General features: G+C 42.9%; 1 long non-coding RNA gene across 4 annotated transcripts; it reads right to left on the bottom strand.

Moving 5' to 3' along the window:
- Positions 1 to 14,683: 14,683 nt before the first annotated feature.
- LOC112926881 (uncharacterized) lies at positions 14,684 to 24,560 on the bottom strand. 4 transcript variants are annotated; one of them, XR_003236426.2, is made up of 3 exons: positions 23,829 to 24,531; positions 16,715 to 16,905; positions 14,684 to 15,982 (listed from the first exon to the last, which is right to left on the bottom strand). It is a non-coding gene; the product is annotated as an uncharacterized lncRNA (long non-coding RNA). The 4 variants fall into 4 exon arrangements; XR_012001529.1 differs by having other exon boundaries at positions 14,684 to 23,597; positions 23,829 to 24,560; XR_012001530.1 differs by having other exon boundaries at positions 14,684 to 23,591; positions 23,829 to 24,560.
- Between the last annotated feature and the right edge of the window lie 37 nt (positions 24,561 to 24,597).

The following is a 24,597-nucleotide window of genomic DNA, read 5'->3' as shown; positions in this document are numbered from 1 at the left end:
TTTGTTTTGAATGCAATGTGCAAGTCTTGCACATTGAGGCTTGAATGCCTCTCTGAGAACGACAGATGGTTTAGCTATGATTCATTGGTGTATATTATGAAATAATACGGGACTTCGGGAGTACTTTTTAATGGTATAAGGCCCTGGTCTGATGTTTTCACATCAAGCTGTATGGTGTAGGCTTGATATTTTAAAACAATATTACAAAATGGGAATCAATTCACCTATCATTTGGGGGAATATAAGTGTATATGAAGAAGATAACTGGTTTTAGGAGCCAGAACAGAAGACCTGGCCCTTGGAGTCTGTCATCAGGATTCCTCGGCCTCTGGGGAATAACCTCTATGGAGGGATCTGAATGAAGGCTCTTCTTCAGCTCATGTGGACACGTCACCGCTGTCACTGGCCAGGGCCTCGAAGTGTCTCCTGCTTCATACTGAGGACTTTCTATCAGGAAGAAGGTTTCCATAGAAGAGAATTTAGATAATTGTGCACAAACAAAGACCAGGAACTGTTTTCATTGAGAACACTGGTATGCTACGTGGTTCAACACAAAATATTATAAAAATATTTGTGGAGGCGCCCGGGGGGCTTAGTGGGTTAAGCGGCTGCCTTCAGCTCAGGTCATGGTCCCAGGGTCCCGGGATCAGCCCCACATGGGGTTTCCTGTTCAGCAGGGAGCCTGCTTCTCCTGCTCCCTTGCCTGCCACTCCCTCTGCTGGTTCTCTCTCTTTCTCTCTCTCTCAAATAAATCACCCACAAGCCTCTTTTACCTGTCATCCATTTTAGGCTTTATGCTATTTTAAAGGAGAAACTCTGATAAATGAATTCATATTAAGATGTCAGTGACCTGAAATTGTCCCCCCAGAATTTTTTTTTTAATTCCCCGGGGCTCCTAGGTGGCTCAGTGGGCTGAGCATCTGATTCATCTCAGGTCATGATCTCAGGGCCATGAGATCAAGGCCTGAGTCAGGCTCTGTACTGAGCATGCAGCCTGCTTGAGGTTCTCTCTCTCCCCCTCCCTCTGCCCCTCCCCCTGCTCGTGCATGCTCTCCTTCTCTCTCTCAAAATAAATGAGACAAAATAAAAAGTAAAAAGCATTCCCCTCCCAAGGGAAAAAAAATACGACTCTAGACTTATGTGGGAAACATATTTCATGTAAGATCTCAGCACACGTGTTCTTCTAAGTCTATTAATTTGTTACTCAGCATCATAAAAGAATCGCAATTAAACACTACCCCCAACTATTCAATGTTTATTTTGATGTAGCTGTTAAATACTTAACTAAAAAAATGCCATCAGCCTAGAAATAAATATAGCAGAGAGATACAGTTAAAAGTAGAAAGCGCATGGACACTACATTGTCCACTTAGTGATCACGACCGAGGTAGAAACAGGGAAGGTAGCATCATCAATAGCTGAAGTGAGTTTCTTCACACTTATTTACTCAGGGAATTGAAGACAATGTTGAACTTCTCCTGAAAGATCCAAGCAGTCGAATCACAAGGAGTGGATTTGCAGAGAAAATAAATCAAGTTAGTGATTTGTGTTTTCCAACCTGGGTGTGACGTGGTTTCACGCTCTGGTTTTGTTCTGAATGCCCATGATTACCAAAAAAATTTAAGCATCTTTTCACATACTTATGGGCCACACCGGATTCACCTTGGCAAAACTTCTGGTTATTTCTGTTGACATCTTTCTATTGGAGCATGCGTATTTTTCTTATTGAGTCACAGGAATTATTTAAGCATTTTGGATAAATCTTTTGTTGGTTACACGTATTGTAATTACCTTCTCTCAGCTTATGGTTTGTCTTTTCACGCTCTTAATGGTATCTTCTGATTAACAGAAGTTCTAAACTTCAATGTAGTTGGTGCATTGTTTTTTATTCTTTTCTGTCTTCAGAAATCTTTCCCTACCATAATGCAATATAGTTATTATCCAATATTGGTTTCTAGAATTCGATTATATTATTTTTCTATTAAGTCTGTAATCTATCTTTTTTTAAATATGGTGTGAGGCAGGGGTACAATTTCATTCCCTCTTCCATGCTTTATAGAAATGCAATATATTAATATTGATGAATCTAGCAACTTGCTAAGTTTTTGAAATTAATTCTAATGATTAATCCATAGATCATATTAGGTTTATAAGGAAAATCACATCACCTGCAAAAAAAAATAAGGGGGGGGCTTTCTGTTCCTTCCTTTTCACCTCTATTCTTTTTCTTTCTGCCTATTTACCTGGGATATTTCATACACTATTAAAAATAAATAGTTGTTATGGCTATCCTTGCCATTTTCCCAATGCTGAGAGTAGGCTTTGTTTCATGAATAAAATTTGATATATGATTTTATATATACCTTTTGTCAAATTTCAAATGTTCTCTTTTATTTCTAGTCTTCTAAGAGTTTTACTACGAATAAGTGATGTTTCATCATATGACCTTTCTCCTTTAAGTTGTTAAAGTGGTTATTTAAACCTCGTATTTTTGGAGTTAAAGCCTATTTTGTGATGATACATTTTTTTTTAGCTGGATTTGTTTTGCTGATACTTTGTTTTTGTATTTTTTAATGAGTTAATTATTCCTGAGAGACACAGAGAGAGAGGCAGAGACATAGGCAGAGGGAGAAGCAGGCTCCATGCAGGGAGTCCGATGGGGGACTCGATCCCAGGACCTGGGATCACTCCCTGAGCTGAAGGTAGGTGCTCAACCGCTGAGCTACCCAGGCGTCCCTATGTTTATAGTTTCTATTTCTTTGTAGTGGTTTCCTACCCTTTCATTCTGATCATATTGTCCTTTACCTCACTGAGCATAGCTACAATCGCGGCTTCAAAGTCTTTGACATTTCCAGTATCTGGGTGATCTGGGATCTGCTGTTGCTGATAATTTTTCTCTCTTACATCATCTTAATTCTTTGAATGTCAAGAAAATTTAGGTCGTACCCTGAGTATTGTAAATGTTATGCTATGGATCCTGGACTCTGGCTTCTTTCACCTTTTCCCAAAGAGTAATGAGGTTCTCCTTCAGCAGGATACTGGTTGGTTAGACTTGTACCACAGGCTCTCTCTTTCCTGTACCCAGTGGAAGCTCAAATTCCAGCTCAGATCTTTTATTTTAGGAGAACTGCTATAATCTGCCTTATGTATGTGTGTTCAGAGGTCAGCCTTGGGCAGAGTTTGCACTTGGGAATCTTGAGTTCCCTTTCTGAGGCTCTCTCTTATCTGGGATTTTGGTCTCAGTCTCTGAACCTCTTGTTACGCCAGGTTTTGTCCTTTCACTTATCAGCTTACTCTGATAAGACTATCAGAGATTTAACTGCTTACATCACATTTCATCTGCATAGCTTACTCCTGGGGTCAAGCTGTAAAATAAATCAGAAATTCACCCCATACTGGTCATGTCTTCCAAATTTTAATTTCTCCCCAAATGTTCACTCTGCAGAGCTCCCAGGTAGCTTTGATCATTGTTATCTGGTTGGAATTTCGGCCTGTTAGAAGCTCACTCTTCTTTGCTAGGAGAGAAACTTTTCGGCATCTTAAGTTGTAAAGTCATGTTTTAAGAGATGTTAGCTAAACAGACACTTAAAATTTAGTGACAACTGACAGAAGTAAAATATGCCCTGGAATGCTGTGCGACACTCACCGATGAGAAGGCACAAGTGCCAGCAACGTCACAGCTGGCCAACCTACTCACAGTCTTTCCAGGGGTGTTCCTAAAGGCGGAAAGCCGGGGTGCTCTCTCAGAAGCCTCTGAGGTGTCCCTCCCAGCGTGGCACCTAATAAATCACTGGCTTTCCGTTGGGAGAAGGAGCTCCTCTGGGACGGTGCGGAAACTCCGGCTTTTTCATGCTCATCCTGGTCGCTGCGGCTGTATGGCGTTGCAGCAGCAACGTCCTGGGCCAACTTCATTGTAATGGTGCTTCCAGGTGGCGGGGTCTTTACCGCAGAGACACTTCAAAAGCATTCATTGCTGTATCTTTGTTTCACAGGACAGAAGGGACATTGCCTGAAGGCTGTACAGAGGGCTGATGCAGGGGGTGGGCAGCCGACGCCCGGGGGTTCTGACAGCACGTTCGCAGGCATCCGTGATAGATCGTAGAGAACATCGGGCATATATTTAAGTGCCAAATTTGTCAGAAACAGTATTTTTTTTCAGTGTTTCCATGCTTTTTAATGAAGTAATCTCAATAAAACTTGGGAAGTCTGAAAATGTTTCAAGATCCCTAAACTGGCCTGTACTTCTTGTAATGAGGGTTACAGGTCAGGGATAATGTTCATGACTGTGAGATAATGTGGTACCCCTTCAATCCCCAATCTTGTGTATGTGTGTGTGTGTGTGTGTGTGTGTGTGTTTAAGTAGGCACAGCTTTAGATTGTGTTTAAGTATTTTAAAAAGCAAAAAAAAAAAAAAAAGTATTTTAAAACGCTATTTTTCAAAATGCAGCCCAAAGATCTCCTGCGTTAAAATTCCCTGTGGGGTTGCCATGTAGGGATAGAGGGAACATATCTCAATATCATAAAATCCATCTATGAAAAGCCCACAGTGATTTTTATCCTCAATGGGGAAAAACTGACAGCATTTCCCCTAAGGTCAGGAACACCACAGGGATGTCCGCTCTCACCACTGTTGTTCAACACACTACTACAAGTCCTAGCCTCAGCAATCAGACAACAGAAAGAAAGAGAAGGCATCCAAATCGGCAAAGAAGTCAAACTTTCACTCTTCACAGATGACATAATACTCTATGTAAAAAACCCAGAAGACGCTACCAAAATATTGCTAGACCTGATACAGGAATTCATCAAAGTTGTAGGATACAGAATCCGTGCGCAGAAGTAAGTTGCATTGCTATACACTAACATGGAGGCAGAACAAATAGAAATCAAGGAATCGATCCTACTTACAAGGACACCAAAAACAATAAAATATCTAGGAACAATAAAATATCTAAGCAAAGAGGTAAAGGATCTGTACTCTGAAAACTATAGAACACTCATGAAAGAAGTTGAGGAAGACACAAAGAAATGGAAAAACATAACATGCTCATGGATTAGAAGAACAAATATTGTTAAACTGTGTATGCTACTCAAAGCAAGCCAGACATTCAATGCAATCCCTATCAAAATGCCATCAACATTTTTCACAGAGCTGGAACAAATAATCCTAAAATTTGTATGGAACCAGAAAAGACCCCAAAAAGACAAAGTAATGTTAAAAAATAAAAGCAATGCTGGAAGCATCATAATCCTGGACTTAAAATTGTATTACAAAGCCATGGTCATCAAGACAGTATAGTATTGGCACAAAAATAGACACATAGATCAATGGAACAGACTAGAGAACCCAGAAATGGACCCTCAACCCTATGACCAACTCATCTTCACCACAGCAGAAAAGACTATCCAATGGAAAAAAAGACAGTTTCTTCAACAGTGTTGGGAAAACTGGACAGCCACGTGCAGAAGACTGTAACTGGACCACTTTCTCACACCATACACAAGCATAAACTCAAAATGGATGAAAAACATAAATGTGAGACAGGAATCCACCAAAATCCTAGAGGAGAACACAGGCAGCAACCTCTTTGATCTTGACTGCAGCAAATCCCTGCTAGTCACGTCTCCAAAGGCAAGGGAAGCAGAGGCAAAAATGAAACTCTTGGGACATCATCAAGATAAAAAGCCTTCGCATAGCAAAGGAAACAGTCAACGAAACTAAAAGGCAACCTAGGGAATGGGAGAAGACATTTGCAAATGACACATCAGATCCAGAATCTATGAAGAACTTACCAAACTCAAAACCCCAAAACTAAATAATCTAATCAAGACATGGGCAGAAGACATGAACAGACATTTCTCCAAAGAAGACCTAAAAATGACCAATAGACACATGAAAAAATGCTCAACATCACTCAGTATCAGGGAAATATAAATCAAAACCACAATGAGATCCCACCTCATACCAGTGAGAATGGGGAAAATTAGCAAAGCAGGAAACCACAAATGTTGGAGAGGATGTGTAGAGGGGGGACCCTCTGCACTGTTGGTGGGAATGTGAACTGGTGCAACCCCTCTGGAGAACAGTGTGGAGGTTCCTCAAAGAGTTGAAAAATAGATCTGCCCTATGGCCCAGCCGTTGTACTGCTGGGGATTTATCCAGAGGATACAAACATAGTGATGTGAGGGGGCACCCACACCCCAGTGTTCACAGCAGCAATGTGCACAGCAGCCAACCACGGAGGAGCCCAGGTGTCCATCGACAGGGCCATGGATGAAGAGGATGGTTATATGTGCACAACAGAATATTACGCAGCCAAGAAATCTTGGCATCTGCAATGATGTGGATGGAATTAAAGGGTATTATGCTAAGCAAAATAAGTCCAAGAAAGACAAATACCATATGATTTGGCTCAAATGTGGAATTTAAGAAACAAAACAGATGAATATATGGGAAGTGAAGGGAGAATAAAATAAGATGAAAACAGCATGGGAGGCCAAGCCTAAGGACAGTGAACTCTAGGAAAGGAACTGAGGGGTGCTGGTGGGAACCAGGGGATGGGGGACTGGGTGATGGGCACTGGAGGCAGCCCTGGGTGCTGTCTCCCACTGATGAATCAGTAAATTCTTCTGTTGAGATCAATGATGCAGTTATATGTTGACTACATTGAATTTAAATAAAGAAAATTAAGAATAAAATAAAATAAAATCTCCTGTGGCGCTGCTAAGTCGGGGATGCCTAACCTTACCTCTGCCCAGGTGATCAGAATCACAAAAGGTGGTGGTGGGGGGATGGAGTCCTGCGTCTGCAGACCCCCAGCTCTTGGGGGAGGCGCCTGCACATTCCGGAAAGGAGCTCAGGGGATCCCGGGATCTGCTTCAGCACAGAGACGCAGGAAAGCGAGGGATAAACACCGAGACTTTACTCTCCGTGGGGTACCTCCCAGGCCCAAGCCCCGGGCTCTTTGGTGACAGGTCTGGGGCCTGGGGAGCCTCGGGGCCTGGGGGGCAGGAAGGAGCCTGCAGGTTCCGAGCCCAGGTGTGATGGGGGCTGGGCCCTGCTGCCAAGGTGTCCGGGTGGGAACCACGCGGCCCAAGAGCGAGCACCCTGCGGCTGGAGCGGGGACCCCGGGACGGCTCCTAAGGGCACCCTCCTGGGCTGCAGCGGGTGTGCGGAGGGCACCGCCCGACCCGGGGAGCCGGGGCAGCAGAGGGCAGGCAGGGAGCCTGGGCTCCAACGACCCCTTGCACCTGCGCAGGCCCAGCAGGTGCACCCTGCCACCTGGGCCCAGGCTCCCTGTTGCGGGGCCGTGGGCACTGGGGGCTGCGGGAGCTGAGTGACGGCAGCAGGTGTGGGTCGAGGCAGGTGCGGGTCGGGGCTGGTGCGGGTCGGGCCTGGACTGTAGGCGCCCTGGGATGGCGGCAGGTGGGGGTCGGGGCAGGTGGTGGTCAGGGCAGGTGGGGGTCGGGGCAGGTGCGGGTCGGGGCAGGTGCAGTCGGACCTGGGCTGTAGGCACCCTGGGATGATGGCAGGTGCGGGTCGGGGCAGGTGCGGGTCCGGCCGGGCTGCAGGAGCCGGGTGACGGCGACAGGTGCAGGTCCGGGTGGGATTGCCTGGTTCGCACATCGCAGGCCTGCTCCCCTTGGCTTCCGTGGGCCTGGGCTCCCCCGACGGAGCCGGGCAGGCCCCCCTCTAGTCTACAGGCCCCAAGTTGGCCAAGCATCGAGGAACACGGAAGAGGTACCGGGGTGGCCCCCTGGGCTGAAGGCGGCAACCTCGGGAGGCCTGGGGTGCAGCCCCCCATCGCTCGTACCAGCAGGGAATCTGCTTTAGGATTCTCTCTCCCCCTCTCCCTCTGCCCCTCCCTCCATGTGTGCTCGCTCGCGCGCTCTCTCTCTCTCTTAAATAAATAAATCTTGAAAAAAAAATACACCTGATGCTGAGGTAACATTGTGTATCAACTCTACCACAATAAAAATAAAAATAAAAAATGAAATGAAAGTAGGGCTGATAGACCTTGCAGGCTGGCTTGCTTACGTGCCCGTGGCACGGATGCTCTGGCGCCACCCCTGTCCTTGACCCTGCTCGCCCCATATGTGTGTCATGTGTGTCACCGTGTGGATCTTCTCATCCATCACACTCACTCTAGGCTCCTCTCCACTTTGAAGGCCCCAACAATGTGGTGTTCCCTCGGCCGTACATCCCTCTTGGCCGCCGCTCGAATTCCTGGCCCATAGTGTTCCCTGGCCTCCCGGGGGGCGCATGGAGTCTGTCCAGCTAGACGGTTTGTGTCTGGGGATGGGCACCCTCACTTTGTACTGCCCCCGTCCGTCCCCCACACCGTCCACCTTCGCCCTGGGGCGAGGGACCTGCAGCCCCGGTGGCCCCGGCCGGCTGCCAGCTCTCACGGCCCCCACCTGGCAGGTGCTCTGCCCTTGGTTCTCAGGGCTCGCTTGCTTCTGCTCCTTCCGGCTCTTTCCTCACCTTCCCTGAGTTGTAGGAAGAGTGAGGCAGACCTAAGGTTTGAATTATTATGGATCTTACACGGATGCATGTGGACCTCTGGCCTTGAAGCCTTTCAAGTCACACTGTTTTCAGTAATTTGAAGTTTTATGCATGATTTGGGTCATCAGACACAATCAACACTTTAATGAGCCCCTTCAGTGTTCCCCTCTCGGGTGTCTTCAGAACTTCAAGATAATTCATGGAAAAATACCTAAATACTTTGTTTTCACTGTCTTGTGTGACATGTAATCTTTGCCTAAAGGAGTTGGAAAGCCATCTCAACCTTCTTTGATTTAGTTAAATGAGTCCTATTTGAAAGATGATTCTGACACAAAACCTCATAAATGTCATAAAAAAGTAATATCGTGGGGTATTTAGAACAATACTTTCTTTACCTTTGAGTCAATATCACAACCTGATTTATGCTACAATTAGATTAGATACAGTCAATAAACAATGGCTTTTCTTCCTTTGTTTAATTAAATTTTTATTTTTTTTTTAAAGATTTACTCATTTTTTTAGAGAGCACGAGTGGGAGGGGCAGAGGGAAAGGAGGGTCTTTCGTTTTTTTCCCCTCTTTCTTGGCCCCTCCCGCTTGTGCTCTTTCTTCCTTTTTTTTTTTTTTCTTTTTTCTTTTTAGATTTTATTTACTTGGGAGAGAGTGCTTGAGCAGAGGGAGAGGCAGGATCCAAGGACCCCAGGAGATCATGACCTGAGGGGAAGGCAGAGGCTTAAGGACTGGGCCACCCAGCGGCTCCTCCCCTTTTTACCGTAATCTATGCACCCTCCGTGGGGCTTGAACTCAAGACCCCAAAATCAAGAGTCACATGCTCTGATGAATGAGTCGGCACCCTTAAACAAAAACGCTTAAAGGTATTTGGGACTAGCCAAAGGAAGAGATTTCCATTTGTCTGTTTAAACTTCGGGATTCCTTTACAAATCCAATCAGGGACGTTTCTTTTTTTTTTTTTTTTTCTAAATTTTTATTTACTTATGATAGTCAAAGAGAGAGAGAGAGGCAGAGGGAGAAGCAGGCTCCATGCACCGGGAGCCCGATGTGGGATTCGATCCCGGGTCTCCAGGATCGCGCCCTGGGCCAAAGGCAGGCGCCAAACCGCTGTGCCACCCAGGGATCCCGGACGTTTTGTTTCTAATGGGGCAGGAAATGTTGGGTGTTGGAGAGGTAAAGTCACTCCCCTGTTCCCCTAGGGTTTCATTCTGTCATTTCTCTGATAACTGATTTGCACCAGCTCTGCTCGTGTGCTGCTGAACTTGGGACACGAGGCTAAACCATTTTAAGTGGAATATGGAAGATGTGACTCTCATGACTAAAGGTGAAGTAGAAATTTGGTAGTAGCGTAAGACTCCGACAGGGTATTTAGAAGAATACAGGAATTTATTTGATGTCATGTGATATTTGTTTTCAGCATCTAAGATTTGACTCTTAAACACAGGGATGGTTTGTAGAAGGAAATGGTCTTTTATTTTCTCCCAACAACCCATTGTGAATGTATCAACTATAAATTGTTCTTAACCTTCTTCGGAACTACTTAACTTGGAGGACTTTACCAACCTGAATTTTTAAAAGTGGAATTTATCGCCCATTGTGTGACTTTAATTTTAACTAAGTTATGCTCATTGTCTTAAATGTGCCTCTAACAAACTACAAAGAAACCTTGCCCGCTCCGAATACACTACTAGTTACTTAGTGGCAGTCTATGGCCACTTTACCAATTCCTGTCACAGTTTTATATGCTGTTTGTTTTAAAAATGATTATAATGCTGTTTGTTAAACTTTCACAATCAAATGAAATAATGCATGACCGTGTTTTGAAAAAGATCTGAGTTATACATGTGTGAGCTAATTTATAAACTCTGATCATATTTCTTCTTGACATCTATCTTTCTGAAGGTACAGCCTTAATCATTTGGCTGGTTTCCAGATAGGAGGACCTGATAGTTTATCACTCTGATGATGTCTTTCTGTATTTTTTTCAAGAGTCATTCTACTCTTCTTGAGATACCGTGTAACTAGGACCATAAAAGTATTTCCACAGTTCTGGAGTATGGTTTAATAGAAAAGTAATTAAATGTTTTCTGCATTATTTTAAATGCCTTTTCTATTTAAAAAATTTTAGATATTTTAAAAATGTGAATATACTGGTAGAAAATATGGTGAATTCCTGCAGCAAATGCGGTTTCTTGTTCCTTATATAAATCTTTGAAATGTTTCAACTGACAATTGCTTTTGACTAGAAGGAACAGATAAACTTTGACTAAAGTAAGACCATGACAGGACATTTGGGGCAAAGCAACTTAAGCTGCATGTATGTTGAGTTAGAAGGAATGTACTGATTATGCCCAAAATGGGGATTTTAGGACTTCGAGGCTTGTTTCCTAAAGGTATTTGTTCACATTTAGTATCCTGGAAATTACTGGAAACCAAAAATAGAAATATAATCCTGCCTGTTATAAAACCATGTTATGTCTCTACTTGGAATGTATCACTGCAGATAAGACTACAGTGATCATGGAAAGATCAAAAAAGGGAACCCAAACTGGACAGGAGATAAAGATACATATTTTAAAAAAATAATTCTTATTTATTTTAGAGAAACAAAGACTTAAAAAGCTGCATCTTATGAAGATATAGCTGAGTACAAATATTGAGTAAATTCTGAATGCTAAAGTTAGGCTGCATCTTTTAAAGTAAAAAGAGGTAAATTTTAGGATAAATGGCAACTCCAGAGCATCTGTAAATGTGGCTATCTATTGCATTAGAGCAATATTTTAAATGTCAGTTGTGTGTTGATATTTCACCTGCCCTGCCCAGATAACTGTTCTGACCGAACCTCTAAAGAGATTCATGGAGTTCAATCATCATAGGCCCAATAAACATTGTTGAATTATCAGTACAAGATGAAATTAAGTATAAATAATAATTTATTTACATTAAAATTAAAAAGGACAATACATTCTCATGATGAAGATTAAGTGAATATTACTTTTTAAAATAGCACAGAATGTCTATTGACACTCATCGGCAAAATGAATTAGTCAACAAATACTTTTTATTAAACTCAATGTATTATTCATGTGACTTTTAAAAGTAAATAAAGGACAATGTTCTTATTATTTTTTTAAGTAGTCTCTCTGCCCATGGGGCTCAAATTCATGACCCTGAGATCAAAAGTCTCATGCTTCACTGACTGAGCCAGACAGGTGCTCTGCAAGGACAACGTTTTTAATTTTGGGCAATTTAGGTGCCTGAAATTTGTTTCAAGGTTTGCCTGTAGTTTTATTACAGTTAAGGCCAACCCAGTTGATTCCAGGAGTGAGGCAATGTCGCCACCTACTGTGCAGGACCGGGTAATAATGATAAAGGGAAAAATGAATAATTTCCCAGTTTTAAAATAAATTATGAAGTAGTATTAAGCTAATTTTGGTGTGATTACATTATACCACTCTTCAGATATATTGCCAGTAAACAGAATTACTGAGAATCAACCAATTCTGCTAGGAGTCTTATCAAGCTAGGCCTTTGTATCTATGGACTTTTAAGGTAATACACTTCCTCTCAGATTTTTTTTTTTAAATGTGAATATAGTTGACATATGTTACATTAGTGTCAGGTGTACAACGTAGTGATTTGACCGGTTTTATATTATGCTACATTCTTCACAGGTGTAGCTACCCTTTCAATTCTGAATGAGAGCCTTGCTGGATACATCAGAGTATTCTTGGTTATAGGTTTTATTTTTTGAGCACCTTGAACACCATGCCACTCTCTTCCAGCCCGCAAAGTTTTTTTGCTGAAAAATCAGCTCATGGCCTTATAGGTTTTTTTTTTCTTGTAGGTGACTTTTGGTTTCTCTCTCACTGCCTTTAAGATTTTCTTTTTATCTTTAACCTTTGACATTTTAAGTATAATGTACTATGATGTGGAACTCCTTGGGTTCATCTTATTTGGAACTCTGTGCTTTTTGGATTTGGATGTCTATTTCCTTTCCCAGGTTAGGGAAGTTTTCAGTTATTACTTCTTCAAATAAATTTTCTATATCTTCCTCTTTCTTCTTCTTCTGGGACCTCTATAATGTGACTCTTTGCTTTCTTAATGTTGTCCAAGAGATCTCTTATCTATCCTCATTTAAAACTCTTTAAAATTTGTTTGACAGAGAGAGAGCGCGCACACAAGCAGGAGGCGTGGGAGAGGGAGAAGCAGGCTCCCCACTGAGCAAGGAGCCTGAAGCAGGGCTTGATTCCAGGACCCTGGATCATGACCTGAGCTGAAGGCAGATGTTTGACCAACTGAGTCACCCAGGGGCCCAATCTATCATTAAAAAAAAATTTTCTTTTTACTGTTCAGCCTGTGTGCTTTCTGTTACCCTGCCTTGCAGATCATTGATGTGTTCTGCATCCTGTAATCTACTGTTGATTTCCTCTAGTGTGTTTACTTCAATTATGGTATTACTCATCTCTGATTGGTTCCTTTAATAGTTTCTTTTTATTGGAAGTCTCACTGAGCTCCTTCACTCTTTTCTCCAGCTTGGTGAGTTTCTTTATGATCATTACCTTAAATTCTTTATCAGGCACATTGCTTATCTCTGTTTCATTGAATTCTTTTGCTTTTTTTTTTTTTTTCTTCTTCTTTCTTTTGGAGTATTTTTTTGTCTCCCCATTTTGCCTGACTTTCTGTGTTTTGTTTCTTTTATTTATTTGACAGAGAGAAAGCAAGTACAAGCATGGGAGTAGGAGGCAGAGGGAGAGGGAGAAGCAGGCCCCCCAGTGAGGGACCCCCCCCCCCCCCCCGCCGCCATGTGGAGCCCGTTCCCAGGACACTGGGACCATGAATTGAGCCGAAAGCAGACACTTAACTAAGCCACTCAGGCCCCCTCTGAGTTTGTTTCTATGGATTACGTAGAATGGCTACTTCTCCTAAACTTGAAGGAATGATCTTATGTATGGTGTCCCTAGTGGGCCTGGTGAGTTTTGTTGGCTGGCCTGAGCTGTGGCTGTGTATGATAGTTATCCTTTTATTTTTTTTTTAAATTTTTTTTATTTATTATTTATTATAGTCACAGAGAGAGAGAGAGAGAGAGAGGCAGAGACACAGGCAGAGGGAGAAGCAGGCTCCATGCACCGGGAGCCCGACGTGGGATTCGATCCGGGGTCTCCGGGATCGCGCCCTGGGCCAAAGGCAGGCGCCAAACCGCTGTGCCACCCAGGGATCCCGATAGTTATCCTTTTAAACTGTGGCTTTTTATAGGAAGAGGAGGAAAGAGAGAGGGAGGGAGAGAGAGAGAGAGAGAGAGAGAGAGAGAGAGAGAAGAAAATAACAAAAGAAAGAAGAAAGAATACAAAACCAAAAAAGAACAAAAATCAAAACATGACAAATTAGAAAAATATCTGTCTCTGGCTGTTCCATAGCTGTTCGGTCAGCCCTCAGTTCTTCCACAGGAGGAATTGTCCTATGATAGGTGTAATTTGGGGTAACCCATGGAGGAGCTGAGTTCTTCCTGTTGCTATCTTGGGCTGGACTCCTCAGTATCTTTCTTTAAAATACACACACATGTGCACCCACACAATTTCCTGAATTTGTGCATCTTTTTCTCTTCTTCAACCCTTTTAACATGACCTTTCAATATTAGTCATTTCCATTTATCCTTTACTTTTTCATAAGCTGATTTCCAAGGTGATCTTTATTTCTACACTGTCCATACAGTTTCTTTCTCTTTTTAATTTGCTAAGGATCCAATCTATTCAATTTGTGAGTTTCATTTGAGACACATCTTTTTAATTACAATCATAATCATTACCAACACCAAATTTGTTGGGCTAACTACCCTCAATTAGGTAATTAAAATATTTTAATGCATACATACCAAAATACTATTGTTCTATTTAGCCAACACTTGGTATTTCTGTCTTTTGCCTATGTATTCTCTACCATTAATCAATCATTTTCATAGATGAGCCCTCCCATCTGAACAAACTCATTTGAGGGCAGTTACTATTATCATTTTCATGTCTCCCTGTCATCAACCCTTACCCACCCCTCATATTTTGCAAATGGTAGGCACCTAATGTTTACTATATATAAACTGTGAGAAATATAATATACCTGAAAGGTACTTTTATCCATTGTGCAGGAGTGGGGAAAATAAAGTAACACAAAGAAAAGAGTAAGAATTTTATTGGCTATTTGGGCACTTCTTTGTTCTTTTCAGCCAGCTTCAGGAGAACAGTGGTTAGGACTGGAAAGCGAGAGGAAGGAATTAGAGAGGTAAAAGAAGTAATCAATCAAACATAGGGCTATTCAAGTGCGTCTTAGCTTGGGCTGCTGTAACAAAATATCATAGATTGGGTGTTTATAAGCAACAGAAATTTATTTCTCACAGTTCTGGAGGCTGGAAGTCTGGGATCAAGGTATGGGCATGGTCAGGTTCTGGTGAGGATCCTCTTCTGGGTTACAGACTGCCAAGTTCTTGTGGTATCCTCAGATGACGAAAAGAGTGAGCTACCTCTCTCACCTCTTCTTCTAAGGGCACTAATCTTATTCATAAGGACTCTACCCTCATGACTTATTTACCTCTCAAAGGCCCCACCTCCAAGTATCATTCTATTAAGTGTTAGATTTCAAACTCTAAGTTCGGGAAGAGGGGCACAAACATTAGTTCATAATGCAGTGCTTGTAGTATTCTAAGTAATGGTTTAATTTGTTGGGAAGGGCACAGGATTTAAAAACCACACAGATCCTTATATTGAGCCTTTGGCCTATCACACACAGTAGGTTAACAGAACATTTTGTGCAAAATAATGCAATGTTGGCCATCTGTTCAATAAAAGTAGAAGTGGAAGATGGGAAGCAGAAGATGTGTGGATTGGGACCAACGGAGGAATACTTCTGCAGAAGACAGATGTTGAATCAGATCTTAAGTTTCCAGATGTGAAATGAAAAGAGGCAAAAGATGAAGTTGGGCGAAAGAAGCATGTATTTTTGGAAAGTAAAATATAATGAAGCACGAGTAATACTAACAAAAAGCACTTCTATTTCTCCTTCGGCTGATTTTCATGGTATTGCCTAGTGCTGCTCTAATATAACAGCCACAAGCTACATGTGGCTATTTAATTTAAATGAAATAAAATTTAAAATTCAGTTCTTTAAAAGCACTAGCTACATTTCAAGGGATCAATAGCCACAGGTGGCTAATGGTTACTATATTGAGGAGCACAAATATAGGACACATCCATCATTGCAGAAAGTTCTTTTGTAAGTACTGCAATAAGTGCTATTGGGCACTTTTTATATAAGAAGCTCTCATGATCCCATTTTATCTTCATAGCAAACTTGTGAAGTGTATACTTACAGATAAGAAAACCAAAGGTTCCTAGAACTTAAGTATTTTCCCCAAAATCACATAGTAAGTGGCAGGGCTGTGACTTGAAGTTTCATCTGGCTTCAAAAACTGATGCGTTCTGCCATGGAAAATAAGGGTACTGGGTAAGGAAAAATGAGTTCTTTATCAGAGACATTTTATTTTATTTTATTATTATTTTTTAAAGATCTTATTTATTCATTCATAAGACACACACACACACACACACACACACACACACACAGAGGCAGAGACACAGGCAGAGGGAGAAGCAGGCTCCATGCAGGGAGCCCGATGTGGGACTCGATCCCCGGTCTCCAGGATCACACCCTGAGCTGCAGGCGGCGCTAACCGCTGCGCCAATGGGGCTGCCCAAGACAAAGACATTTTAGATTGAACTTTCTATGGCTGCCCAAGACAAAGACATTTTAGATTGAACTTTCTATGGCAGGAAAAATCCGGTAGGTTCTTGAGTAAGAGAAGAAAACCATAAAAATGGTGTTCAGAATAATTAAGTTGGTTTATGCTACAGGGCTAGGGTAGCCCATATGTCTTTAGAAGAAAAAAAGACCTTTTCTGGGAGAGATGAAGCCTTATGTGCTTGTGACTCAATTAACAAAACAGGAAGTAAATCCCAGCCCCTATGCACCCCCTACATTTGGTGCCTTTTTTCAACAGGAAGAATTGGAAGACATGGAGGAAACAATAACCTGGGATATAATGGAAGCAATGGCAGAGAGAAAGGGCAAAGGGAACAGCAAAAACGTTTTGAAAAAATAAGTGAAAAAATTAGGTTTAAAAAAATTGGAATAATAGTGCAGTTAGAACTTACTTTAAGGTTTCCAGTACATTAGCCCAAAACACTGTGGTAACAATGCTTGAACAAGGAAGAAAAGACAGTCAACTTGCAGTTTTTAGTGCAGCATCTAAGGAGCTTAGGAGCTGTTACTTCCCAGAGTGGATAAAAATATAAGACCCATCTATATGTTGCCTGGAAGAGACTCCTTTCAGACCTAAAAATACCTGCAAATTCAAAATGAGGGATACAGAAACATTTATGATGCAAATGGATGTCAAGAGAAAGCCAAAGCAGCAATACATATATCAGACAAAATACACTCTATTTCTTTATTGTTTCAAGATTTTATTTAAATTCTAGTTAGCATATAGTGCAACACTGGTTTCAGGAGTAGAACTTAGTGATTCGTCACTTAGATATAACACCCAGTGCTCATCACAAGTGCCCTCCTTAATTCCCATCACCCACTTAGCCCATCCCCGTCCACCTCCCCTCCAGCAGCCCTCTGTTTATTCTCTATAGTTAACAGTCTCAGAACAAAATATAGTTTAAGACGAAGACTGTAACAAGAGACAAAGAAAGACATCGTGTAGTAATAAAGGGGACAATCCAACAAGAAGATATAACAACCAGAAACATTTATGGACCCAGCATGGGAGCACCCAATAACCCAACTGTTAATAACAAACATAAAGGAACTAATTAATAGTAACGCAGTAATAGCAGGTGACTTTAACACCCCACTTACACTAATGGGCAGGTCATCCAAACAGAAAATCAACAAGGTACAAATGGCTTTGAATGATACACTAGACCAAATAGATTTAACAGATATATTCAGAACATTCCATTCCAAAACAGCAGAATACTCATTAGTTTCAAGTGGACATGGAACATTCTCCAGAATAGATCACCTATTAGGCCACAAAACAAAAGTCTCAACAAATTCAAAGAGTTAAGTCATACCAGGCATATTTTCCATCCACAACACTATAAAACTAGAAATCAACCACAAGGAAAAAACTGGAAAGAGCACAAATATACGGAGGTTAAATAAGATGCTACCAAACAATGAATGGGTCAATCAAGAAATAAAAAATTACATGGTAACACATGAAAATACAATGATCCAAAATTTGGGGATGCAGCAAAAGCAGATTTAAGAGGGAATTTTATAGCAATACAGGCCTACCTCAAGAAGCAAAAAACAGTCTCAAATAAACAACTTAACCTTATACCTAAAGGATCTAGAAAAAGAACAATAAACAAAACACAAAAGCAGCAGAAGGAAGGAAACAATAAAGATTAAAAAAGAAATAAATGAAATAGAAATTAAAAAAAAAAAAACAGATCAGTGAAACTAGAAGCTGGTTCTTTGAAAAGATCAACAAAATTGATAAACTTCTAGCCAGACTCACCAAGAAAAGAGAGAGAGAGAGAAGTCTTAAAATCGGAAATGAAAGAGGGTAAATAACTGACACCACAGAAATACAAAGGATTATAAGAGACTATCATGCAAAATTACATGCCAAAGAATTGGACAACCTAGAATAAATGGCTACATTCCTAGATATGTATAATATCCCAAAACTGAATCAGAAAAAGTAGAAAATTTGAACAGACTGACTACCAACAATGAAATTGAATCTGTAATAAAAAAAACTCCCAACAAACAGAAGTCCAGGACCAGACAGCTTCATGGACGAAATCTATCAAATATTTGAATAAGAAAGAAGAAACCTATTGTTTTCAAACCATTCCAAAAGAAATAGAAGAGGAAGGAAAGCTTCCAAATTCATACTATGAGGCCAGCACTGCCCTGATACCAAAGCCAGATAAAGACACCGAAAAAAAAAAAAAAGGGGGAGAGAGAGAGAGAGAGAGAGAGAACTACAGGCCAATAACTCTGATGAACATAGATGCAAAAATCCTCAACAAACTACTAGCAAACTGAATCCAACAATACATTTAAAAAATCATTCACCACAATCAAGTGGAATATATACATAGGACGCAAGTTTGGTTCAATATTCTCAAATCAATCAGTGTAATATACATCTCATCAATAAGAGAAAGAATAAAAATGATACTGATCTTTTTAAATAGAGGCAGAAAAAGCACTGGACAAAGTACATCAATTCGTGATTTACAAAAACCCTCAACAGGGGGCGCCTGGCTGGTTTAGAGTTTGTGACTCTTGATCCTGGCCTCATGAATTCAAGCCCCACATTGGGAAGTAGAGCTTACTTAAAACGAAACAAGCAAAACCCTCAAGAAAGCAGATTTAGAGGCATACTTCAACATAATAAAGGTTACATATGAAAAACCCACAGTGAACATCATACTCAATGGGGAAAAACTGAGAGCTTTCTCCTAAGGTCAGGAACAGGACAAGGATGTTCACTCTCACCACTTTTATTCATTTTTATTCAACACAGCACTGGAAGTCCTAGCCTCAGCAGTCAGACAAAACAAAACAAAAGAAAACAAAACGGTATTCAAATTGGTAAGGGAGAAGTAAAACTTTCACTATTTGTAGATGACACGATACTACATATAGAAAACCGTAAAGACTCCACCAAAAAACTAGGAGAATAAATGAATCCAGTAAAGTTGCAGGACACAAAAATCATTGTTCAGAAATCTGTTGCATTTCTATACACTAATAATGAAACGGCAGAAAGTGAAATTAAGAAAACAATCCCGTTTATAATTTCACCAAAAATAATAAAATGCCTAGGAAAAACTTTACCAAAGAAGTGAATGACATGTATTGTGAAAGCTACAAAGCAATGATGAAAGAAACTGAAGATGACACAAAGAAATGGAAAGACAGTCCACGCTTATGGATTGGAAGAACAAATGTTATTAAGATGTCTGTACTACCCAAAGCGATCTACACTTTAATGCAATTCCTATCAAAACACCAATAGCATTTCTCACAGAACTGGAACAAACAATCCTAAAATTTGTATGGAACCACAAAATACCCTGAATAGCCAAAGCAATCTTGAAAAAGGAAAACAAAATTGGAGGTATCACAATTCCAGACTTCAAGTCATATTACAGAGCTGTAGTAATCAAAACAGTACAGTGCTGGCCCAAAGACCAAAGACAGATAGATCAACAGAATAGAACAGAAAACCCACAAATAAACCTACAGTTGTATGATCAATCTTCAGCAAAGGAGGAGAGAACATGCAATGGGAAAAAGAGAGTCTCTTTAACAAATGATATTGGGAAAACTGGGCAGTTATATGCAGAAGAATGAAACTGGACCACTTTTTTACACCATACACAAAAATAAAGTCAAAATAGATTAAAGACCTAATTGTGAGACCTGAAATCATAAAAATCCTAGAAGAGAACATAGCCAGTCATTTCTCCGACAGTGGCTATAGCTACATTTTCCTAGATCTGTCTGCCGAGGCAAGGAAAAGAAAAGCAAAAATAAGCTATCGGGATTACATCAGAATAAAAAGCTTCTGTACAGCAAAGGAAATGGTCAACAAAACTAAGAGGCAACCTACAGAATGGGAGAAGATGTTTGGAAATGACAAATCAGTTAAAGGCCTGTATCCAAAATCTATAAACAACTTATCAAACTCTACACCCAAAGAACAAATAATCCAGGCAAGAAACGGGCAGAAGACATGAACAGATATTTCTCCAAAGAAGACCTACAAATGGCCAACAGATACATGAAAAAATGCTCAATATCACTCGGATTCAGGGAAATACAAATCAAAACCACAATGAGACACCACCTCACACCTGTCAGAATGGCTAAAACCAACAAGTCAGGAAATGACAGATGTTGGTAAGATGTGGAGAAAGGAGCCCTCTTACACCCTTGGCGAGAACGCAAACTGGTGGAGGTTCCTTGTAAAGTTAACAATAGAGCTGCCCTACGACCCAGCCACTGCACTACTGAGGATTTATCCAGAGGATACAAACATAGTGATCCGAAGGGGCACCTGCACCCCAGTGTTCACAGCAGCAACGTCCACAGCAGCCAAACTACGGAGAAGCCCAGATGTCCATCGACAGATGAATGGATAAAGACGTGGTACGTATATGCAGTGGACTATTTAGCCATTAAAAAAATGAAATCTTGGTATTTGCAATGAGGATGGAACTAGGGGATATTATGTTAAGCGAAATAAGTCAATCAGAGAAAGACAATTATCATATGGTCTCAAATGTAAAATTTAAGGAACAAAACAGGATCATAGAGGAAGAGAAAAAAATAAAACAAGATGAAATCAGAGGAGACAAATCATAAGAGACTCTTAATCATAGAAAAGAAACTGAGGGTTGCTGGAGGGGAGGAGGTGGGCAGACAGGGTCACTGGGTGACGGGCATTAAGGGGGGGATGTGATGTAACGAGCGCTGGGTGTTATGTAAGGCTCATGAATCACTGACCTCTACCCCGAAACCAATAATACATTATATGTTAATTAATTGAATTTAAATTAAAAAGTACAATAATCTTGATTAGCATTGGAATGTTGATTAGCAATGGAACTATTTAATTACCGTTGTCCATCTGAAACTAGTATGACACTGTATGTTTTTCTTTTAAAGATTTATTTATTTATTTATTTATTTATTCATGAGAGACACAGACAGGCATAGACACAGGCAGAGGGAGAAGCAGGCTCCATGCAGGAAGCCTGATGCAGGACTCGATCCTGGATCCCAGGGTCACGCTCTGAGCCGAAGGCGGATGCTCAACCGCCGAGCGACCTGGGTGTCCCTGAAACACTGTATGTTAACTACACTGGAATTAAAATTAAAAAAAACTTAAAAAAGAAATTGTCTCTCTCATCCACATGACAAGGGGGAAAAAGCTGAACTGTAAATCAGCAATTCTTAGATCCATCGGAGAACTGAGGTCGCAGGGCGAACGGTGGGCCCCCAAATTGGAGACAGACAGGCAGTTATAAAGAACCACAACTTGCTGGAGTAGAAAAAGCTAATCCGCAACTGGCAACTGCTACAAGCTCAGTGTGAACAAAGCTGAGGGTTAAAAATTTAGGAGGGAACCCGGCAACGGGACAACATCCTTTTTGGACAACATCGTTTTTGAGTGTTACCTCCGGGAGGGCTACGGTGTTCTCACAGTGGAGATCTCAGAAAATCTCTTGGTGCTTCTGGCTGGGGGAGGGGAAACGGAGCTGTTCTGAGATAAGCCTGACCCCAAGAGAAACTGACCTGTAGGAGAGCTGACGAACTGGGGGTTTTACGGAGGGGGAAGGGGAACTCCTGGCTCACCTAGAGGGGGACAGGCAAGCCTGTGAGCAGGTGTGCTGGGGCTGGGCCGGCTGAGCTGGAGGCACAAGCTCAAGGACATCGGAGACCCAACCACAGGGCTACAGGGAGCTTTGGTGTAGCTCGACAGTGCAGAGAACCACATGCCTGACCTCACTTAAGTCTCTCCGGGGCTCCTGGGTGGCTTAGTTGGTTATGCATCTGTCACATCATGTCCTGGCAAATCAATAAATGAGAGGCTAGTCTTGGGGAACTCTGACACAACTGGGTTGGATCTGGAGGAGGAAGAAAGAGGACACTGATGTACACATTGGTAAGATGCAATAAAGTCTGGAGTTTACTGAATGACAATAAGCCAGTATTGGTTTCTTAGCTTTAACACAATCTCGTGGAACTCTAAGACCTCACTTAACAATGGGAGAAACGGGGTGAAGGGTAAGTGAGAATTCTCTGTACTATTTTTTTAAAAAAGATTATTTATTCAGAGACAGGGGGGGGGGGCAGAGGGAGAAGCAGGCTCCATGCAGACAGCCTGACGTGGGACTCGATCCAGGGTCTCCAGGATCACGCCCTGGACTGAAGGCGGTACTAAACTGCTGTGCCACCGGGGCTTCCCTCTGTACTATTTTTTGTTAACGTTTTTGTAAATCTAAAATCATTCCAAAAGAAGAAAACTATTAAAAAAAATAACCCAAATAAAGTGCTTTGGAGATTCATGAAAAACAACATACCATTCATCAGAGAGAGAATTATCTAAACTGAAACATAGAGAAAAAGAGAGAGCAAGAGAGAGAATTCATAAAGCACTTGATTTATTAGCTACTGTAGCCACAGGGGCAGATTATAGTCTTAAGAAAACAAACCAAACTCGGGTCCCTTTGAAGACCATGCTAAGGTCTCTCCAAGACGCTAGATGCACCGACCATCTCCAGTGTTTCTAGACCGGTGACTAGGGTCATCTTCCCTCGTGGCCTTCCTGGGGGTTACCACTGTCCCTGTGATAGGAGCTCTAAAGGGGTGATCCCACAGAAAAATGTAAAAGTTGCATTTCTTTCTTTTTTTTTAAAGATTTTATTTGTTCATCCACGACAGAGAGGGTGCGAGAGGCAGAGACCCAGGTAGACAGAGAAGCAGGCTCCATGCAGGGAGCCCGATGCGTGACTCGATCCTGGGACCCGGGGTTACGCCCTGGGCCGAAGGCAGGTGCCAAACCGCTGAGTGACCTGGGCTGCCCCCCAAAAAGCTGCATTTCTTTACACGCCAGGGCTTCTGGATCTGCCGCTGACGTACGTTTTTAATTTTTCAATGACTTCATTAGGTGAAGGTGCGTGAACAGTCTGAGCATCCTTCTTTAAGTCTGGCTCCTAGCGACTCCTGGGGTCATTAGCGACTCCGCTAATGAGCGGAGCTCACCCAGGGACTGAGAACAAGCGGGGGCAGGTAAACACCGGAGTCTTGAGCGTGGTCAGCCCAAGCTGAGGTGCATCCTTAACACGTGGGTGCTGGGGATCCCTGGGGGGGCTCAGCGTCTGCCTTCGGCCCAGAGCGTGACCCCGGGGTCCCAGGATTGAGTCCCGCGTCGGGCTCCCTGCATGGAGCCTGCTTCTCCCTCTGCCTGGGTCTTTGCTTCTCTTTCTGTATCTCTCATGAATAAATAAATCAAATTAAATCAATCAATCAATCAATCGTGAGTGCTTCCCGTTCCGAAGGCCGGTTGGCCCCTAGTCGGGCTCTTGCAGTGGCTCAGCGCTATGACCTCGGCGCGCCTCGGGCACCGTGACGTCAGATCACTACTACGTCAATGTGACGCTCAACACCGCTAAACGAGTATTTAGGGCCTTGGATGCCAGCGCTAAGCTATCCCAGATTTACCTTGGGGAGGGTGTGCGCGCACAGCGGGCAGCGGCAGACGGGGACGGGCCGTCCCGAGCGGACCCGCAGCAGGTGAGGCCGTCGAGGTCCCGTCGGGGCCCTTCCCAGGGCTTCCGCCGGCCCGACACTCGGCGACTCCGCGTGGGCCGTCTCCGAACACCGGGTGCCCTCTCCCGGGAGCCCTTTAACAGAAAACACGCTGTATTTAGTTGTTCCTAACACCCAGGCCGAGGGAGGGGCAGGCCCCGCGGGGACCCGACGCGGACTGGATCCCGGGCCCCGGGGTCACGCCCAGGGCACGGCAGGCGCCCCGCCCCCGGGGCCCCGTCTACACCCGAGGCTGTAAACCGGCTTTGTCTGACCCGCGGTTAAACTGTCGCAAATAACCCTTTGACATCAAGGAACGACCGGAAGACCCCGAGTTCCATCAGAGCCCGCCGCCGGCCGGCGCCCGGGGCGCACCGGCGCTCCGCGGGCCGCTCGGCTGCTCCGGATGTCGAGAATGCAGCAGCTGCCGAACCCGGGCCGCCCGGAGGAGGCGGTGCCGGGGAACGTAAGAACCACGAAGCTACGTAACTACGTAACAGCACGCGGGGGGCGTGGCCGGCGCGGGGGCGTGGCCGGGAAAGCGCACCTGCCCGTCGTCCGCCTAACCTGGGGACCGGCTCTGCGCGGGAGCAGCGGCCCGACGGTCCGCAACCTGGGGGCGGCGGCGCGCAGCGGGACAGCGCGAAGGGCGGGAGAGCCAGGGCGGCCCCGCACGGCCGGC

The sequence above is a fragment of the Vulpes vulpes genome, chromosome 5 (genome assembly GCF_048418805.1).
Source record: "Vulpes vulpes isolate BD-2025 chromosome 5, VulVul3, whole genome shotgun sequence".
Classification (NCBI taxonomy): domain Eukaryota; kingdom Metazoa; phylum Chordata; class Mammalia; order Carnivora; family Canidae; genus Vulpes; species Vulpes vulpes.
Note: the sequence above shows the minus strand (reverse complement) of the source record. Positions and strands in the feature narration are given on the sequence as shown.